General features: G+C 38.6%; 1 protein-coding gene across 2 annotated transcripts in view; it reads right to left on the reverse strand.

Moving 5' to 3' along the window:
* PARD3B (par-3 family cell polarity regulator beta) overlaps positions 1-20,651 on the reverse strand; it is a 1,123,961-nt gene that overhangs the window by 985,173 nt on the left and 118,137 nt on the right. The window lies entirely within an intron of this gene.

Genomic DNA, 20,651 nt, shown 5'->3' on the forward strand with positions numbered 1-20,651 from the left:
TCTACTCCCTTTATGTCCTCATTAAACGTGTGTAAGACTACTTTTTCTTTTAAATGAAAGTATTTCCAGAGAGGTGAAGGAAGGGACCCCCATTCTGTTTGCATCTGGGATGTTCCCTTCCAAACTGCTGAGGCAGGAAGGCATGCCAGGTGTGACTGTGTGTGGGCCACATAAAGATTATCAATCCTACACTCACCCCTCAAATGAAACTATTCCCTGGTAAACATGTGAGGTTTCAAGTCACTAAGACTAGGTTGAAATCCAAACTCTGTACCACTGACATAAAAAGGAAATACCCTCAACTCTCACTGGAATGTGAGAAGTTCACTGCATATTCACAAACATGCATATACAACGGCATATCAACCTACAAGTATTTTCTTTCTTAGCATCATACCCTTAAATTCTACAAAAGGCCGGGTCATCTATAACTTACACACTACTATAATCCCAGCATCTGGCACAGTTTTCTCCTTACAAGAGATGTACAAAAAATCAGTGACTGTTATTCATTACTGCCCTGTGTAATTCTCCAAAGCTGGGAGTTTAGGAGACAAAGAGACACCCCTGGGCTTGAAAAAAGAATCTCATTTGAAAATGAAGTCAAATCAAGCAAAAGTTTCACAAATAGAAGTTTCAAAATGGTAGGCAAGTTTCTCATAAGCCAAAACCTGGCCAGAAAGAAACATTTTCCCCAGTTTTCTCAATTCTTCTGTGCAAGATGTAGTCCATAGACCAGTGTGGTCCATGAGCTCTTTTTTCTGCAACAAAGTTAGGACAGAAATTGAGAGGAAGCATTTAAAATTTTTTTAACCTCATTTTTGTTTTATTGCTGCAATATTCAAGCACATGGTTTTGTATTTTATAAAAACATCAATTTGCTATTGACAAAGGAAAAATTCTGGCTGTCCACCACAGTCTGCGAAATCCTGTAACTACTGGCCATCTCCCCCTGATGCCCAGTGTCTTAGGGCATCGTAATTAAGTAACAGTTCGTTGACATTAACAAAAATGCTGACATATGAGAAGTAGGCCTCTACAGACAAGAACAACCCCTACTTAAATATTATTTACATAGGAATATGCAGGCCAGACTCTAAAAACAACTGGCAATTTATTAAACATTTTCAGAAGTCAATCTGCTAATAAGTAGGAATCGGCTCCCTTTGTTCTCAATACCTTACCAATATTTCATGAGAGTAAGTGAGAATGTAGTCAGCAACAATAAAAACTACCTAGCTTTGTCTAAAATTATGGTATCATTATACCATTGTTATACTATCAGGTTATAAAATAGTGGAGGGAAAAGCCTCAAGAAGAAATGCCAACTAGGTAGCAGGCAAATAACACCAAAAAACAAAGTAGACTCAGAATTCACCTTATAAAAAAAGATGGCAAGAATGACAAAAAAATTAAATGTTAGGGGAACGTTTTCTGAGAGTATATCACAATGTCAAATTTATACATTCATATATATACACACATATATATGTATATAAATTGATATGTGTGTGTATATATATTTATATATATTCACTTAGGCTTCCCAGGTGGTACCATGGTAAAGAACCTGCCTGCCAATGCAGGAGACATAAGAGATGCAGGTTTGATCCCTGGATCGGGAAGATCCCCTGGAGGAGGGCATGGCGACCTTTTCAGTATTCTTGCCTGGAGAATCCCTATGGAGAGAGGAGTCTGGCAGGCTGCCATCCATGGGGTTGCAAAGAGTCAGACATGACTGAAGCAGCTGAGCATGCATGCACTCATTCACTTAGACATACCTATTATTACAATATAATACAAATGCTGAGACAACTGTGTCTATACTGTGCCCAAGAAAAAAATTCAATCCTTATTTTTTTAACATTGCAGATAAAGAAATATTTTAATTGAAAGGAAATTATTAGCTGACACATACCTGTGTTTATAATGGGTAAATCTAATCCCATCCCATCTTCCCTAGAAATCAACCTCAAATAAGAAAATTTTAAAAGCAGTACAATAAACATTTTCATGAAACCAATAAAGAATCTGCAGTTCAAAGCACAATGTAAAAGATAGAAAACAGTTGGATAAAGAAATACTGACTTCTCAGGAAAGGAAGGTCAAACCCAAGTGCCTTTAGATGGGGGCAGCTCACATGAAAAACAAATCAGTCCACTTGGGACACAGTCTGGAGCCACCAGGGTCCATGAAAATTCAAAGAAGGTGAGGGCTGAAAACGGTGAATAAAAACAATGCTTAAACACCTACGTGTTAGACAGCAAGGGGATCAAACCAGTCAATCTTAAGGGAAATCAACCCAAACACTTGTTGGAAGGACTGATGCTGAAGTTGAAATTCCCGTATTTTGGTCATCTGATGCAAACAGTTTGCTCATTGAGAAGGTCCCTGATGCTGGGAAAGATTGAGGGTTGAAGAAAAGGGCGTCGGAGGATGAGATGGATGAACGGCACCACCAATGCAATGGACATGAATTTAGGCAAACTTCAGAGACGGTGAGGGACAGAGAGGCCTGGCATACTGCAGTCCATGAGATCGCAAAGAGCTGGACGCAACTGGGAGACTGAAAAACACCACCACCCATGTGCCCTCAACACCTCCTCTGTGAAGAGGTGATAAGTATAAACCCTAGTGCCACTGAACACCCAGAGCAGGGTTCAGATGCCAAGACACCAGGCACAGAGAAGGGCTGAGCACAAAGGGCTACAGACTGCAAATGGGGCTGAGTAATGCACGCTAGGCATTCCAACCGTACTACCCCATCCAGCCCCACCCACAAGGTTAGCAGCTATCCTTACAACCTCGCCCCCAACCACTCCTCATAGGCTATGAGGACAAAGGGTGCCACCAAAACGAGGACCCAGGGAACAGAGAACCTGATACAGAAGAGATGGGAAGAGGATCCCCAAAAACATAGTGATAGCGATTAATAAGATGGTCACACGGGAGCTCGGAGAGCAGCCACCTCCGACGGAATCAACACAACAAAGGGATCCAGGAGTGAAGATAAACAAATAATCCCAGAAGCCTGAGGTTATGACAGTTTTAACTCCATACAAAAATGGTTGTAACAAAAACGTTATACAACTGTTAGAAGGAGAAAAAAGAAAGCATGAGATTCAAAGACAACTAAGCAAATAAAATACATTAACTCCAAGAAAATAAAAAACTGGGGTAAGACAGGAAGCAACCACTGTAACTGGTTCAAGTGAACAATATCCACGTGGTCATGGTGGTAAAAATTCTGCATATAAATGTAACACAAAAGTCCAACAACAATTTTGGAAGATGAAAGAGGAGAAAACCTGAAGAACCTATGAGAAAGTTATAATTTTTCAACTACCTGAATGGGATATAAATAGATAATGTCTAAAACTGATTTATGAAGAAACAGCAGTAAATTCATGTTTAGAAACAGAAGTACACTGCAATCCCCTGATTCATAAACTTAGCATTATTGAGATAAATACCCAAAAAGGGCAGCTAAGGCATTTAGCATGGTTTCTTCTTGGAAGCAGTATGGGTGGGCAGATGTTAACAGACCGCTGCTTTTCATTAAGGGCCTTTTCTTAAGAGTTCCTTAGACAGCAAGGAGATCAAACCAGTCAGTCCTAAAGGAAATCAAAAACTGAATATTCATTGGAAGGACTGATGGTGAAGCTCAATACCTTGGTCCCCTGATGCGAAGAGCTGACTCACTGGAAAAGACCCTGATGTTGGGAATGACAGTGCAGGAGGAGAAGGGGGTGACAGAGGATGAGATGGTTGGACGGCATCATAGACTCAACGAACATGAGTTTGAGCAAACCCCGGGAGATAATGAAGGACAGGGAAGCCTGGCAAGCTGAAGTTCATAGGGCCGCAAAGAGTCGGATATGACTTAGTGACTGAACAGCAACAACGTTATTTGACTCTAAAGTAGAAACTGGTAAATGACAGGCACCTGGCTGGACATATCTGTCACCTATTTTTGTAAATGAATGTTTGGTGGGACAGCCAGGCTCATTTGTGTAAGTGTTGTGTGTGCTACTTTCACAGGGTAACAGCAGAGTTGAAGAACTGCAACTGAGATTATACAGCTTTCAAAGGTTAACGTATTTACTACCTGGCCCTTGCAAAAAAGAAATTTTGGCTAAGAGGTTAAAGCACCTGCCTGCAATGCGGGAGACCTGGGTTTGATCCCTGGGTCGGGAAGATTCTCTGGAGAGGGAAATGGCAACCCACTCCAGTATTCTTGCCTGGAGAATCCCATGGACAGAGGAGCCTGGTGGGCTACAGTCCATGGGTGCTGGTCCTTTAATGGACCGGAACCTGGTGATCCAGAGTCGACGATAAGAAAGTAAGAGAGAGAAAGAGGCTGATAGTGTTTGTTGGTCCTTTAATGGACTGGAACCTGGTGGTCCAGAGTCGACGATAAGAAAGTAAGAGAGAGAAAGAGGCTGATAGTGTTTGTTGGTCCTTTAATGGACTGGAACCTGGTGGTTCCGAGAGTAAGAGAGAGAAAGAGGCTGACATCCCCTGGTTTACGCAGAAAGCCAATAGAGTCCTGTTCTTCGGGCTAGCGTAGGCACGTAGGCACCGGGCGCCCTCTCGAGTGGGTGAAGGCACAGTGCGCCTTCTCGAGAGGGTCTTAGAAGCCCGGGCAAGAAAGTGAGCTCAGCGGGCCTCCGCACTCCAAGGAATTAGCCAGAAATAGAGAGAGAGAAAGAGAGAAGGAATAGAAAGAAAGAAGGAAAGAAAGACAGACACAGGGACCAAAGCTCTGATGGAGCAAAAGTGTTTTAATCAACATGGCGTGCACATATATACGGTCTTACAAGGTGGTTATTCTCAGCAAAGACAGAGATTAAAATTCCAGACTTACAGAACCTAAGACGATCCCTATCAAAGAGAGTTGCAGACAATCACCTTTTACCGTATGGCTCATAAAAAGAAAGAGGGTACTTATCACCGTAATGAGAAATGCCTGGATTCCTCAGCCCCGGAAAAGGCATGCCTCTCCTCTTAATTTTAATAAGGGCCAGAGGGTTCCTGACAGATCCAAAACAGCACACAAGAAGCCTCTTGTTAAATGCTTCCTGACACATGGGGTCGCAAAAAGTTGGACACGACTGAGCGACTTCACTTTCACTTCACTATAAGTCATGTGTAAGAATCACTTTGATTTTAAAAATTTTTGGTAGAGAGGATAGCCCAATAGTGTTGTCCAGTTCTTCTAGACATCTGTTTCAGTCTATTTGAATGCACTCTCTTCTCTAAATAAGCATTTTAACAGTCTCAACCTTTTGACTTTCTGATATCATTGACGGCAACTGAGTATATTTAGAGTCCCTCAAATTTCCCCATCCTTCTCTCTCCTAATGTAGTTATTCAAATATGCTTATTTCCTCTATTGGTTACTTTTGCTTTTAATGAATAACAAATTTCTATTTTCAATTCCTCATCTAAAGACAGCATCCCTTCACTCCTCAGAATAATAGATGACATCATAATTCTTACTCTAACTCCCTCTCTCCTTCTGCCTTTTCAGTTTCCATTTTTGTCAGTTTTACCTTTACTTTTACATTATCAAAGTTGAAAACATTTACATTCTCTTCCGTAATGACAACCATACTTTGTCTGTAATTTGATTCCAAAAACTGAAAGCTAAAAGACTATATTGACATTTATGGCAACCAAGGAAATTATGTTCCCTGACAAATCAAATAGGAAATGACTATTTGTCATTCTTTACAGCGCCTTTGCCATAACCTCTAAGCCATTCAAACAAGAATGTTCAAATATATTCTCCTTCATACAGTCTACCCTTTGCCCAAAATTATGTTGGGTTACTTTGATATGCAAGCTATAAAAGTTGACCTCAATAACAATATATAATAATTTATCCCAAACATGATTTTTATTCTCTCTATATGATATATATACATATTATACATATGGTACTATATATTTATATGGCCACAAACATGTAAATGAATATAGTCTTATTCAATAGCAAAGCAAATCATGTCCAATTTTGTACAGGTAAGAAATATGAGAATGAGCATGATTGCCTTTGATGACAAAGTTTTTAAAAGGCTAATTTTTCCAGGAAAATTATAAATGCCTGGTATGCAGGACATGCAAAGCAAGCCCTTCACATAACTAAACAGCAAGAAAGAAGGGTACTATTATTTCCCTATTATGCCTACAACAAATTTCCACAAACTCAATAGCTAAACAACAAATTTATCTTACAGTTCTTCAGGTCTGATCTCTGATGCACATCTCAATGGGCTAAAATCAAGGTGTCAGCAGAGTCAAACTCTTACCGGAAAACTCTAGGGAAAAATCCTTTCCCTTGGCCCTTGCTAGCTTCTAGAATCTTCCCACATTCTTCGGCAGAAAGCCTCCTACCTTCTGCAAAGCCAGGAATGGCCAGTCCAGTCTGACTACCTCTTCTGCATTTTTTGTTCCACATAAACGGACCCTTGTGACTACACTGGGCCTCCAGGATAGTCTCCCTATCTTAAAAGGTTTGCTTGTTTGTGTCAATCACTGAGTTGTATCCAACTCTGTGACTCCATGGACTGTATCCCGCCAGGCTCCTCCGTCATGGGATCCTCCAGGCAAGAATACTATAGTGGGTTGTCATTTCCTTCTTCAGGAGATCTTCCTAACCCAGGTCTCCCAAATTGCAGACAGATTCTTTACTACCTGAGCCACCAGGGAAGCCTATCTTAAAAGGTAAGCAATCTTAATTCTATATGCTACCGCAATTGTCATTTGGCAAATAGCATATACACAGGTTCTGAAGACGAGGAAGCAGACATCTTTAGGAGACCATTGTATTGCCTACCACAGGGATCAAGTATAGTACAGGGTCTTTTTTTTTTTTAAGGCTTCATAGATCTAACAATTTCCCCAAATTAAATAGAAATAAAAATCAGTGTATTTGAAGGCCTATATCAGAGATGTGTTAGGAATGAAAGGGGTTGTAAATTAGGATAATGAAACAACTGAAAGGTGTATCTTCAGTCTTAACTTAGAAGACCAGCCTTCATGAAATGTCAAGTCACATTCAACTTTTGGCCTGACATTCCAGAGACTTTTACCCAAGAAGGAGCATTAGTTTTTAAATAGTTCAAGACACAACAAAGATATAAAATACAGAGAAAATCTAGGATTGAACATAGAATTAACTGTTCAGAACAGATGCCAACTAATTAAAATCAATCAGATGTCACCAGCTGATTATATCAGCCTGGCTATTTGACCTTCAGAGCCACACTTACCAATGGAAAAGTATTTCTAACCAAACTTCCTCTTCTCTATTCTGTTTATTTGGTTCTTTTGCATTAGGGTAAGATTGCCTCCATAGTGAATAACATATCATAGACTTGGAAAAGGCTTCTTATTTATTTACACCTCCTTCCACAATGAACTTGGAGGATTATCATCAAATCATTTTTCCTATACAAGAATAATCAAAATTTTGACTCTTCATAACTTTTCTGGGCTCCAAAATCACTGCAGATGGTGACTGCAGCCATGAAATTAAAAGACACTTACTCCTTGGAAGGAAAGTTATGACCAACCTAGACACCATATTAAAAAGCAGAGACATTACTTTGCCAACAAAGGTCTGTCTAGTCAAGGCGATGGTTTTTCCTGTGGTCATGTATGGATATGAGAATTGGACTATAAAGAAAGCTGAGCACTGAAGAATTGATGCTTTTGAACTGTGATGTTGGAGAAGACTCTTGAGAGTTCCTTGGACAGCAAAGAGACCCAACCAGTCCATCCTAAAGGAGATCAGTCCTGGGTGTTCATTGGAAGGACTGATGTTGAAGCTGAAACTCCAATACTTTGACCACCTGATGCGAAGAGTTGACTCATTTGAAAAGACCCTGATCCCGGGAAAGATTGAGGGCAGGAGGAGAAGGGGACGACAGAGGATGAGATGGTTGGATGGCATCACCAACTCGATGGACATGGGTTTGGGTGGACTCCGGGAGTTGGTGATGGACAGGGAGGCCTGGCTTGCTGCAGTTCATGGGGTCGCAAAGAGTCGGACATGACTGAGTGCCTGAATTGAACTGAATAACTACCTCATTAATCATACTTTTTATTATAGTTCTCTGGAATGTTTATAAGTCTATCACATACTAAAAGGCAAACTGCAAAACATAAAAGGCACAGCGTAAGACACAGTAGGAATATAAAGGGAATATGCTTTTTCTACTACAAAAGCAGTGATTTTTCATTATTTGTGATTCCCCAGGGGCTGACAAAAAAAAAAAAAAAAAACAGCCACTAAAATTCAAGACTATATGTGAGTCCATTATAAGATCTGGAACAAAGACGAAAACACAGATGAAGGAGAAGAAAATGAAAAAAGCAAAGAAAGTGAAAAAAACAACATGTGTTGAATTTAAGATGAATCTGGGTGATCCAGGTTAAGACATCTAATAGGCAGATTAACATGAGAATGGAACTCAGAAGAGAGGTCAAGTGGTCAGGACTAGGACATACATGTCCGTAAATCAAATGTACAGAGGTGATACTTGGAGTCAAGGAAAACAGGAAATACTTGGAGAAGTATAGAAAAAATTTATGGAATGCCTCAGAAGCAGTGCTTACAGGAAAAGTTATAGACTTGAATGCATATATTACAAAAGAAGAAAGAAAAATAAATTTTATTTGTTAAAATCAATAGCAAATTAAATCCAAAGCAAGCAGGGGAAAAATATAGAGCAGAAATCAATAAAGTTGACAATAAGAAATCAATAGGGTAAAAATCTATAAAACCAAGCGGGTTCCTTAAAAAGGAAACTGAGAACTCTCTAGCCATGCTTGCTAAGAAAAAAGAGGACTCAAATGATGAATACCAGAAATAAAAGGGGGAACATCACTACAGCTCCCAAGGACATTATGGATAAACAGCTCTACACTCACAAATTTGATAACATAGATGAAATGGAGCAATTCCTTGGAAGACAATTTGTCAAACCAAACATACAAGAAAAGATAATCTGAATAGGCCTAATACTTATCACATAAGTTAAATCAATAGTTAACCTTCCAGGACAGAAAGCACTGGGCTCAGATAGTTTCACTGGTTAATTTTACCAAACATTTAAGGAAGAAATTATACAAATTCTCCACAATTTACTGAAGTATAGTTGACTTACAATGTTTTAGGAGAACAGCAGGGTGACTCGGTTATACATATACACATATATCATTTTTCAGATTATTTTCTATTATAGCTTATTACAAGGTATTGACTATAGTTCCCTGTGCTATACAGTAAACCTTTGTTGCTTATTGCACATCTTTTTTTTTTGCTTTTTTTTCCTCCAAAGCTTCAGATGTATTTTTAATGAGCAGCCAAGTTTAAAAACAACTTTACTTTTATCTAGTTTGTTTCACTTTTTGTATTTCATATCCAGTTCTATATCATTAGTTTGTTTTCCAATTTCTCCATCGTTTTTTTGATGTTCTTTCTCAAGCCTTTATCAAGCATAGTAGAAAATCCTTTGTATAGATACATATATAGGATGTGTAATATTAATATACATACTTTTAAAAACTTATGAATTTTTGTCTAGCTAAAAAAGCTATGACATTTTGATTCCACTTGTATGATTTAGTATGAGTAGACTGCTAGATTTCTCCAGGATCTTTGTCAGAGGCTAGAAGCAAAGATATTCCTTGTTCACAGATAAGCTGATTCAATATTGTCAAGATTTTAGTTCTTGCCAAACTGATCTACAGATAAGATGCAATCTACACCAATCAAAATCCAAGCAAGTTATTTTAGGGATATTGACAAATTGATTCTAAAGTTTATCTCTGAAAGTGTGAAAATGAAAGTCCCTCAGTCATGTCTGACTCTGCAACCCCATGGACTACAGAGTCCATGGAAATCTCTAGGCCAGAATACTGGAGTGAGTAGGCTTTCCCTTCTCCAAGGGATCTTCCCAACCCAGAGATTGAACCCAGGTCTCTACATTACAGGCTGATTCTTTACCAGCTGAGTCACAAGGGAAGCCCAAGAATACTGGAATGGGTGGGGTAGCCTATCCCTTCTCCAGTGGATCTTCCTGACCCAGGAATCAAACCGGGGTCTCCTGCACTGCTGGCGGATTCTTCACCAGCTGAGCTATCAGGGAGGCAAAATAGCCAGAACAGTCAACATAATATTGAAAAAGAAGAATTAAGTTAGAGGACTGACATTAGATAGTATGGTATGGATAAAAGAACAGAAAAATAGATCAACGGTGTAAAATAGAGAAAATAGATCCACATAAATACTGTGAACTGATCTTGAACAAAGGAACAATGGCAATGAAATGGAGCAAAGACAGTTTTTTCAATAAATGATGCTAGGACAATGCAGGTCAAGGATCAACAGTTAGAACTGGACATTGGGAAAGGAGTACGTCAAGGCTGTGTATCATCACCCTGTTTATTCAACTTATATGCAAAGTACATCATGCTGGGCTGGGTGAAGCTCAAGCTGGAATCAAGATTGCCAGGGGAAATATCAATAACCTCTGATATGCAGGAACACCACCCTAATGAAAGAAAGTGAAGAGGGACTAAAGAGTCTCTTGATGAAGAAGAAAAAGGAAAAGGAAAAAGCTGGCATAAAACTCAACATTCAAAAAACTAAGACCATGGCATCTGGTGCCATCACTTCATGGCAAACAGATGGGGAAAAAATGGAAACAGTGACAGACTTTATTTTCCTGGGCTCCAAAATCACTGTGGACAGTGACTGCAGCTATGAAATTAAAAGATGCTTGCTCCTTGGAAGAAAAACTATGGCAAACCTAAACAGCATACGAAAAAGCAGAGATATCACTTTGTTGAGAAAAGCCCATGTAGTCAAAGTTATGGTTTTTCCAGTAGTTATGTACAGATGTAAGAGTTGAACCATAAAGAAGGCTGAGCGCCGAAGAATTAATGCTTTCAAATTGTGGTGCTGGAGAAGACTCTTGAGAGTCCCTTGGACAGCAAGGAGATCAACCAGTCAATCCTAAAGGAAATCAACCCTGAATATTCATTGGAAGGACTGATGCGTAAGCTGAAGCTGCAATACTTTGGCCACCTGATGCAAAGAATTGACTCAGTGGAAAAGACCCTGATGCTGTGAAAGATTGAGGGCAGGAGAAGAAGGGAGTGACAGAGGATAAGATGGTTGAATGGCATCACTGACTCAATGGACATGAGTTTGAGCAAGCTCTGGGAGTTGGTGATAGACAGGGAAGCCTGATGTGCTGCAGTCAATGGGATGGCAAAAAGTCAGACACAGCTGAGGGAGTGAACAAATAAACAGTCATCTGCATGTGAAAAGCAGAACAGCTGGATACCCACATGCAAAAAAAACAAAAAAATTTAATCCAGACAGACCTTTTACACTTCACAAACATTCAGTGGACCTAAATGTAAGATGCAAAACTACAAAATTCCTTTAACATAGCACAGAGGAGAAAAACTAGATGACCTTGGGTATGCTGATGATTTTTTCAATACAACACCTTGGTAACAGTCATAAGAAAAATAATCAATAAACTCATTAGAATTAGAAAATTTCCAGTTCTCTTGGCATTGTATTTTTTTAAGCAGAAGACAAGTCATAGATTGGGAGAAAATAGGTGTAGAAGATACATCTGATAAAGGAATTATGCAAAATACACAAAGAAATTCAACAATAAGGTAACAAAAACCTGATTTTGAAAAAATGAGTTAACGACTATAACAGATACCTCACCAAAGAAGATATACATATGGCCAAAAAGAATATGAAAAGATGCACTACATCATATATCAGGAAAATGCAATTTGAAACAAAATAGTATTACATACCTGAGAATGGCCCAAATCCAGAACACTGACACCAAATCCAGATGATGATGTGGAGCAAAGAACATTCTCATTCATTGCTGATGCAATGCATCATGCAATGCAAAGATAGACAGTTTGGTGATTTCTTACCAAATTAAACATACTTTTATTATCTAACCCAGCAATCATGCTCCTTGGTATTAACCTGAATGAGTTTAAAACATATGAAAACCTATACATAGATGTTTACAGCAGTTTCATTTATAAGTGCCAAAACTTGGAAGCCACCAAGACACCCTTCAGTAGGTAAATGGACAAGTACATTAAACAGCACTAAAAAGCTATTAAGCAAGGACAAGACATGGAGGAAAGTTAAATGTATATGCTGGAACTTTGAACAACATGGGTATGAACTGTAAGTGTCCAATGATATGCACGTGAAAGTCGCTTATTCATGTCCGACTCTTTGTGACCCCATGGACTATACAGTCCATGGAATTCTCCAGGCCACAATACTGGAGTGGGTAGCCTTCCCCTCTCCATGGAATATTCCCAACCCAGGGATGGAACTCAGGTCTCCCACATGGCAGGCAGATTCTTTACCAGCTGAGCCACAAGGGAAGCCCTTCTGAAACTGATATGCATGTTTTTTTTGAACAGTAAATGTGATTCATGGACATGTATAAAGAAGGCTAGCTATAGATTACACACAGATTTTCAAGTCTAAAACTTGGTAAGAAATATGTCCATCTATATACCCAGTTCAGTTCAGTCACTCAGTTGTGCCTGACTCTTTGTGACCCCATGAACTACAGCAGGCCAGGCCTCCCTGTCCATCATCAACTCCTGAAGTTTACCCAAACTCATGTCCATGGAGTCGGTGATGCCATCTAACCATCTCATCCTCTGTCGTCCCCTTCTTCTCTCACCTTCAATCTTTCCCGGGATCAGGGTCTTTTCAAATGAGTCAGCTCTTCGCATCAGATGGCCAAAGTATTGGAGTTTCAGCTTCAACATCAGTCCTTCCAATGAACACCCAGGACTGATCTCCTTTAGGATGGACTGGTTGGATCTCCTCGCAGTTCAAGGGACTCTCAAGAGTCTTCTCCAACGTCACAGTTCAAAAGCATCAATTCTTCTGTGCTCAGCTTTCTTTATAGTCCAACTCTCACATCCATACATGACCACTGGAAAAACCACAGCCTTGACTAGACAGACCTTTGTTGACACAGTAATGTCTCTGCTTTTTAATATGGTGTCTAGGTTGGTCATAACTTTCCTTCCAAGGAGTATATGTACCCAGAGGTAACCATAATTTAAAAAGATACATGCACCCAATGCACACTGCAGCACTTATTTACAATAGCTGGGACATGAAAGCAACCTGTCCATCAACAGAGGAATGGATAAAGATGTGGTGCATCTATTCAATAGAATACTACATAACCACAGAAAAGAATGAAATAATGTCATTTGCAGGAACACAAATGGACCTAGAAACTGTCATATTGAATGAGATAAGTCAGAAAAACAGATATCATATATTGTTTATATGTGGAATTTTTTAAAATGGTACAAATAAACTTATTTACAAAACAGAGGAGATGTAGAAAATGATCTTATGGTTACCAGGGGGGTAAGGAGAGGGGAGGGTTGAACTGGCAGTTTGGGACTGACACATACACATTACTATATATGAAACAGGTAACTAACAGGGACCTACTGTACAGTGCAGGAAACTCTACTCAATACTCTGCAGTGACCTATATGGGAAGAGAGTCTAAAAAAGAGTGGATACATGTGTATGTATAACTGATTCACCTTGCTATACAGTGGGACTAGCACAATATTGTAAATCAACAAGGAAGGAAGAGAGGGAGGGAGGGAAGAAGGCAAGAGAGAAATCTGCCCATCAGAATCAACGCTTTGTTGCTGTTCAGTTGCCAAGTCGTGTCCGACTCTTACAAACCCCCAGACTGCAGCACGCCAGGTCTCTCTGTCCCTCACCACCTCCCAGAGTTTGCCAAAGTTCATAACTATCGGATTGGTGATATTATCCAACCATCTCATCCTCTGTCACCCTCTGCTCCTTCTGCCTTCAATCTTTCCCAGCATCAAGGTCTTTTCCAATGAGCTGGCTCTTCACATCAGATGGCCAAAGTACTGGAGCTTCAGCTTCAGCACCAGTCCTTCCAATGAATATTCTGGGTTGATTTCCTTTAGGATGGACTGGTTTGATCTCATTGCTGCCCAAGGGATTCTCACGAGTCCTCTCCATCGAAGCTAAACCTCATTTATCTCAGTAATTTCTACTTCCTTGCAATGTAGCCTTAGTATGAGTATACACATAAGGTTACTAGCTAGAGATAGACTGTTTCACGAAAGACAGACAAGCAAATTACTCTATTTTGCAGATGAGGAGACTGAGGCCCAGAGGAGTGGAACATACTCCCTAAATTCAAAACACTGGCCAGTGGCAGAGTCAAGATCATAGCACAATTTTCCTAAGTCTTGGACTAGCAAGTTGGCAGTCAATGATCTGTGTAAAATAGAGGGAGTCATAGGCATAGATAACTGGAATGGTTGGAATTTTTCATTCACTGGTTGAGGAATGTGGCCCTTCCTTTCAAAATAAGAAAAGCTGCCACTGGGTGTGAGCCCACAGCCCTGAACCAGATGGCACAGAAGAACCATGCCGGGAAGAAAATCCCTGTTCCTCTGGCAGAGCCCTTGCAGACCTTCTAACAGGAGCCAAACAGCTGCAGGGTGGGGCTTTCCAGGCAGGTCTCCACCTTCAGAAGGTCCACAGTCACAGCCAACACAGCCTATTCTGCAAGCCTCTACACCTTTTGAAAATTTTATATATACAATATATTGTGTTTTTAAAAATCATTCTTAAGATTCAAGATTGGGGACATTTTGTACTTTTTAAGGAATTTTAAAAGGCTAGATTAAAGAGCAAAGTCAAAAAATACCAAGACAATCATAGCCATAAACACAATTAACAGTGCAGGGCTCTGAGGCGCCACTCCCCCAAATTCCTAACATTTCTTAATCAGTACATACATTTTCTCTGTAGTCTTCTTCAAGAGAGAAATAATGGGTTTGCTAAAACTCAACCCAGCAAATACGAACATCAAATATTTACATATACCAAAGTTCCTATTAAGCTTGAGTCTTTTAAACTAATGCCCAATAAACATGATGATGAATAAGGTAAAAGGAAGAGAACAGGAAGATACTGATTAGTTCTGGGAGGGCCTCATTCCAAGTCATCCTGTATGTACTTACTAAGGAGCATGGGAGACACATTCCTACTGCTTCTGCCCTCCAACATTCACGTATCTTACAGAAAATTACTATCAGGAAACGTAGCCAAAGAAATCAGCTTGGCTGAGTCTAAATTCTCAGGAGCTATCTGCCTTAAGTTCTTCGGAAGGACTTCAGCAGGGCCAATATGCACTTGTACAGAAAGCTTCTTAAAAACCAGAATCAATTTTTAAATGTGGAAATAAAAATATCCTTTCAAGATAAGTACTTTTATACAATGCATTCCCAATCGTGTCAAACAGGAAAATCTGCATTCTTCAGTACATTATACAAATGATCAAATGTTTGCCTTTAATGACTAACTTACAGAGAGAGTGGTGAGTCTTTAATAACATGGGTTGACAAGAATTTTCTTTGCTTTATGTATTTGCAGGCCACATCTTCTATACTTTATTTTGTATATAACATAGTAGAGACTTTCAGATAAAAACGATATAGGTACTTCTCCATTACTTTAACAATTCTAACACCTGAGAGCAAGCAACTGATGCTTTCTTCCATATTCAATTTTATCAACCCAAATATTGTCTGTCTTTTCATCTACTTTTGAGATTTGAGTATAGAGCAGATAATTCAGAGATGTTCAAGTACATACAGCATGGTGACTCCAGGTAATAATTCTGCATTGTATATTTGAAATTTATGAGATTAGACATTAAAAGTTCTTATCACAATGAAAAAATCTTTGTACTATCATGGTACATGTTAAGTGGACGTTGTGGTTTCACAATACATACCAGTACTGAATCGTTATGTTGTATACCTGAAACTAATACATCAATTATATCTCCAAAAAAGAATGGAGATTCTTAGAGTAAAAATCTATCAGTATGATTAACCAATGACCAAGGTTTTTAGATAGCAATGAGGTTCAGTTCAGTTGCTCAGTCATGTCCGACTCTTTGCGACCCCATGAATCGCAGCACACCAGGCCTCCCTGTTAGAATACATCAAAGCAACAATATCAGTCTCAGATTATTAATCAAAAATTCTATCTAATTAAGGCCCTTATTTTTTGAACAACATGAGCTTGTTTTCTGTCATGTTTGAATGTTAAAAAGAAGATTGGTGTGCATTTTGTTTCTCATCTGCTGTTCATGGCTTGGACATTTAAAAATGTGTTTCCCAATTTTAGCTAATGCACGTATGCCAGAAAACACGTTTCTAAGAGCATCACCTCATTCTATAGAAATGTAACTATATATAACAGCTAACAGTAGAACTGGTAAATGTCTAAGTCCCAAATTATTATAATAGCAATAATTATTATAATTTTAAAAGCCGTTGTTATCTACTGTGTGTGACACATTATAGAAGCTGCTTTACACTTAATGAGATTAATCTTCACTACAACCTTTACAGGTAAGCATACTAACAATAACAATCTTATACAGACAAGAAAGTAAGACTCAAAGAGGTAGCATATCTCATAGAAGATCCAAAAGCTTATGAGTGAAGACACCACATCTGGAAACAACAAGCTCAGGTCTAACCTAACATTTCAAGTGTATTACAGTTTACCCATCTGCCTTCAGTTTCATGTTTATATCTTTAAATAAAAACAAATTAATGGAATAATTTCCTCCTTTGGTAATAAGTAGACCTATTAGAAAAACAGATATGAGCTTAGCTTCCAGAAATATATTTGACCTTAACACTTCTATTTCACAGTATGAATGTAAATTCAGCAAATATCGTTAAGTACTGATACTGCAACCAGGGACAGGGGTGATTTTTTTCACCAAAGTATTAAAATTCAGTAGAAGGACAGAGAGCTCAAGATAAACTATGGGGAACCTCAGGAGATGAGTGAAATCACAATTGGATAGCAGGATGGCAGGACAGGCAAGGACAGACAAAAGGGGATGTGTTAAGTCCACATTCAGGACCAGGCTGGGAACAGCTCAGATTAAGCTCACATCACCTACTCAAAATGGTAAACTGAGATGATGAGTTACTAAAATGTGGCAAATGTACAGGTAACTATTTGCTTAGTTTTGGTGCTTGGATAAAGGAGAAAAAGTAGCATAGCTCTGCTTCTTCGTGGTACTTAATGGTTTTGAGGTATGAATGTAAATCTGATAATACCACCTAGGAATTTACATGGACCTACTGTATAGCACAGGGAACTCCGCTCAATATCCTATACTTACCAAAATGGGAAAAGAATTGGAAAAAGAATTAGATATATGTATAACTAAATCACTTTACTGTACTCTTGAAACCAACACAACATTGCAAATCAACTATAGTCCAATATAAAAAAAGCTAATAAATTATTTAAAGAAAATAAAACATATGTATTAGAGCAGGAGTTCTAACACTTGTGGGAGTCACCCAGACCTTTCAGGGAACAGAAAGTCACAGCTACCTCCACAATAATTCTATGATGTTATTTGCTTTATTTAGTGTGTTGGCCTTGGGATTGATGGGTAAAGAGGCCCCACATCTTATAAATAGTTATTTTATTTTTACCCACTCATTCTCAGCTTAAAAAAGTTCCTCTCAAGATCCTTGATGATATAATAAGCATTATAACTATTATTAAATCTCAATTCTTGAATATACATCTCTAATATTTTGTGTGCCAAAACAGAAAACATCCATAAAGCGCTTCTGCCAGATGACTGTCTTAAGGAAAAGAACTTGTGAAATCAAGTTGCAAGCTGACATAATTGCTATCAGGCAACGGTATTTTCACACGAAAGAATGACTGATAGATGAACTGGATTTTCAGACTTTAGTGTTTGGAAGACAATTTCTTGAAAATAAAGCAAGCTTGTCACTTCAAGGAAAATGAATAGCATTTGCTATCAATAATGCTATCAATAATGAAATTCCAGCTCTGGAATGAAAACTAGAGTTTCAGATGACTTATACTGACCATAGTAAACTTGACAGCTTCCCAACACTTAAAAGACTTTTCTGACAATAATGGTGGTGATATGAATGATAAATCTGATACCATAGAAATACGCTAACATCTGGAAGACCTGCATGACATCTACCAATATTTTCCAAGGGACAAAGTATAATGTTATGAAACTATATATGAGGGAAAATAATCCATCCAAAATACACAATAGGCCAATGGATTTTAGCACAATAGTAAAAGTTCATTGATATGGTTTCATTTTTCTCCTTGCAAAAAATCATTTAAGCTACCACTTGTCAAGTTTTGGTACAATATCAAAGAAGAATACATACCATTTCCAACTACATATATGTGTGAGATTTTCTTCATAAACATGAACCAAAAGGACATATCAAAATGAACTAAACACAGAAAGAGATCTGACAGCCCAGCTGTCTTCCATTAAGTTACACATTAAAGATATATGTGAGAGGTAAAACAACATTTTCCTCACAAGAGTTTTTGTTTCAAATATATAGTTACTTTAAAAAAAACAGTTACTTCTCAGAAAAGTGTCTATTAACCATGAAATCGGCTCACTTATGAATAAATTTTTAAAATACATTAGATGTCTCGGTTCCACTGTCTAATCAAAATATTGATAAATATAAACCACAGATATAAGCCCACTGACATCAAGGATATAAAATACCAAAGAAATTCTGGAACCGAATGTCTGAAAACCCCTGAGCACAATACTGCATTCCAAATGGAGATGAGGGAAGGATGCCTGGTGGTCACTGCTCCTTCAGCCTCCAGTAATGAATTACTTGGTTTGAGTATTAAATGTCTTGTCTAGAGATGTTTTCAGTTAAGTTCAGTCACTCAGTCGTGTCAGACTTTGCAACAGAGTGGCCTGCAGCAGGCCAGGCTTCCCTGTCCATCACCAATTCCTGGAGCTTGCTCAAACTCATGTCCTTCGAGTTGGTGATGTCATTCAACCATCTCATCCTCTGTCATCCCCTCCTCTTGATTTCAGTCTTTCCCAGCATCAGGGTCTCTTCCAATGAGTTAGTTCTTTGCATCAGGTGGCCAAAGTATGGAGCCTCAGGGATGTTTTAAGGGAAAGCAAACCACAGCTAGAGTTCATTCCTGTGGACTAGGGAGACTCCAAGGGCTTCAACAGAAGCATCTCCCAGTTCTTCCTCAGAAAGATAACCACTAACTACCAGCCTGACTTCAACAAGTCCTGACCTGAAGCAACAGTGCAATTAGCTGGCAGTGCTCGCTGGCCAAGGCATCAACAATCACTCAGCCCCAAGGGAGTATCCAGGCTCTGGGAAGGAAGGAAATTGGGTTTTAAACTCACACTAGACTGCTCCCAAAGTCCTATGACAATCTGACAATTAATGGCTTCATTGATGACATATCCCACAAAGAGAGACTGCACGTTTGATAAACTCATTCATTCCTGCTTTGAAGTTAAAGTTGTGGAATTAAGAACAAGCTAGATTTTGGCAGCATTTTTCTTAAGGAATTATGAAATATCATACAATTGCTATTATTAGTAGGAATTTATGAGTTATAGTCCTAAAAGAAATAAAGGACAAAAATTTCATGGTGGGGGTGGAACACTGAACATGAAAAGAAGCAACTTACATAAGGGATCAAAATTTAGCACAGGAGTAATCACTTCAGAAATACATTTTAACCCACTGAAATGTTGTGAAGTAATTAGCCTCCAACTAATAAAAAATAAAATAAAATAAAATAAAAAAAGAAAAAAAAAAAGAAATACATTTTTGTAACTGTACAGAGTATAGATCATTGTTAACTAGAAATTGGCTTGATCCACTAATGATTTATTATACATTATCTAAACTCCTTCCAGAGACACTACTGACCTCATAGTCAGTTGGTCTTTTGGAAAAAGCATACATTTCTATATCTTATTTATGTTCATACTCATCTCCAACTTTGCATATTAGATGACCAACAATAAATATTCCATAAAATAATTATCTGTTTTGAATGTTTAATGGCTGCAGATGGGAGGGAAAGACATTTCTCTTCAGGAGACTTGGAAGTATCTGCTTGTTGCTTTTCTGAAAAAACTGCAAAGATCAGTTAGGAGGAGATGGTTAATTGCTATAATAAACATGGTTGAAATGGAAACTATTGATTGAAGGAGAAAATCTTCAGACAAAGGGAGACAACACAGGGGATGGAAATTTATAATTTAGAAGGTCCAATGCTCAATAAACATTTGTTGAATGCCATCTTCCCTGAGGAGAAGAGATGAAAAGGAAGTCCATTATCTGGAGACCTCACTGAGAGCTAACAGCAAGCACTTCACACCTCTTCCTCATGCTAGGACATTTATGGTTAGAGGTGAGTTATTCATAGGGTTTTTTTTTTTTTCAAGTAGAACCACAGAGCTCTCTAGCCCTCACTTAGAAAACAGGTTTGGCTCAGAGTATCCCAATCTTAGAAAGGGAATGGCATTAATGCCAGAATTCTATTAAACAGTAATGGCTGCCAGCTTATGTTTACTGTGAATGGAAACTTTGGCTTGGACCTAGGTAGTTGTCTTGGAATCTTCTTTGTTAGTACCCACTGTTTACACAGA

Source organism: Cervus canadensis, chromosome 24, assembly GCF_019320065.1.
Source record: "Cervus canadensis isolate Bull #8, Minnesota chromosome 24, ASM1932006v1, whole genome shotgun sequence".
Classification (NCBI taxonomy): domain Eukaryota; kingdom Metazoa; phylum Chordata; class Mammalia; order Artiodactyla; family Cervidae; genus Cervus; species Cervus canadensis.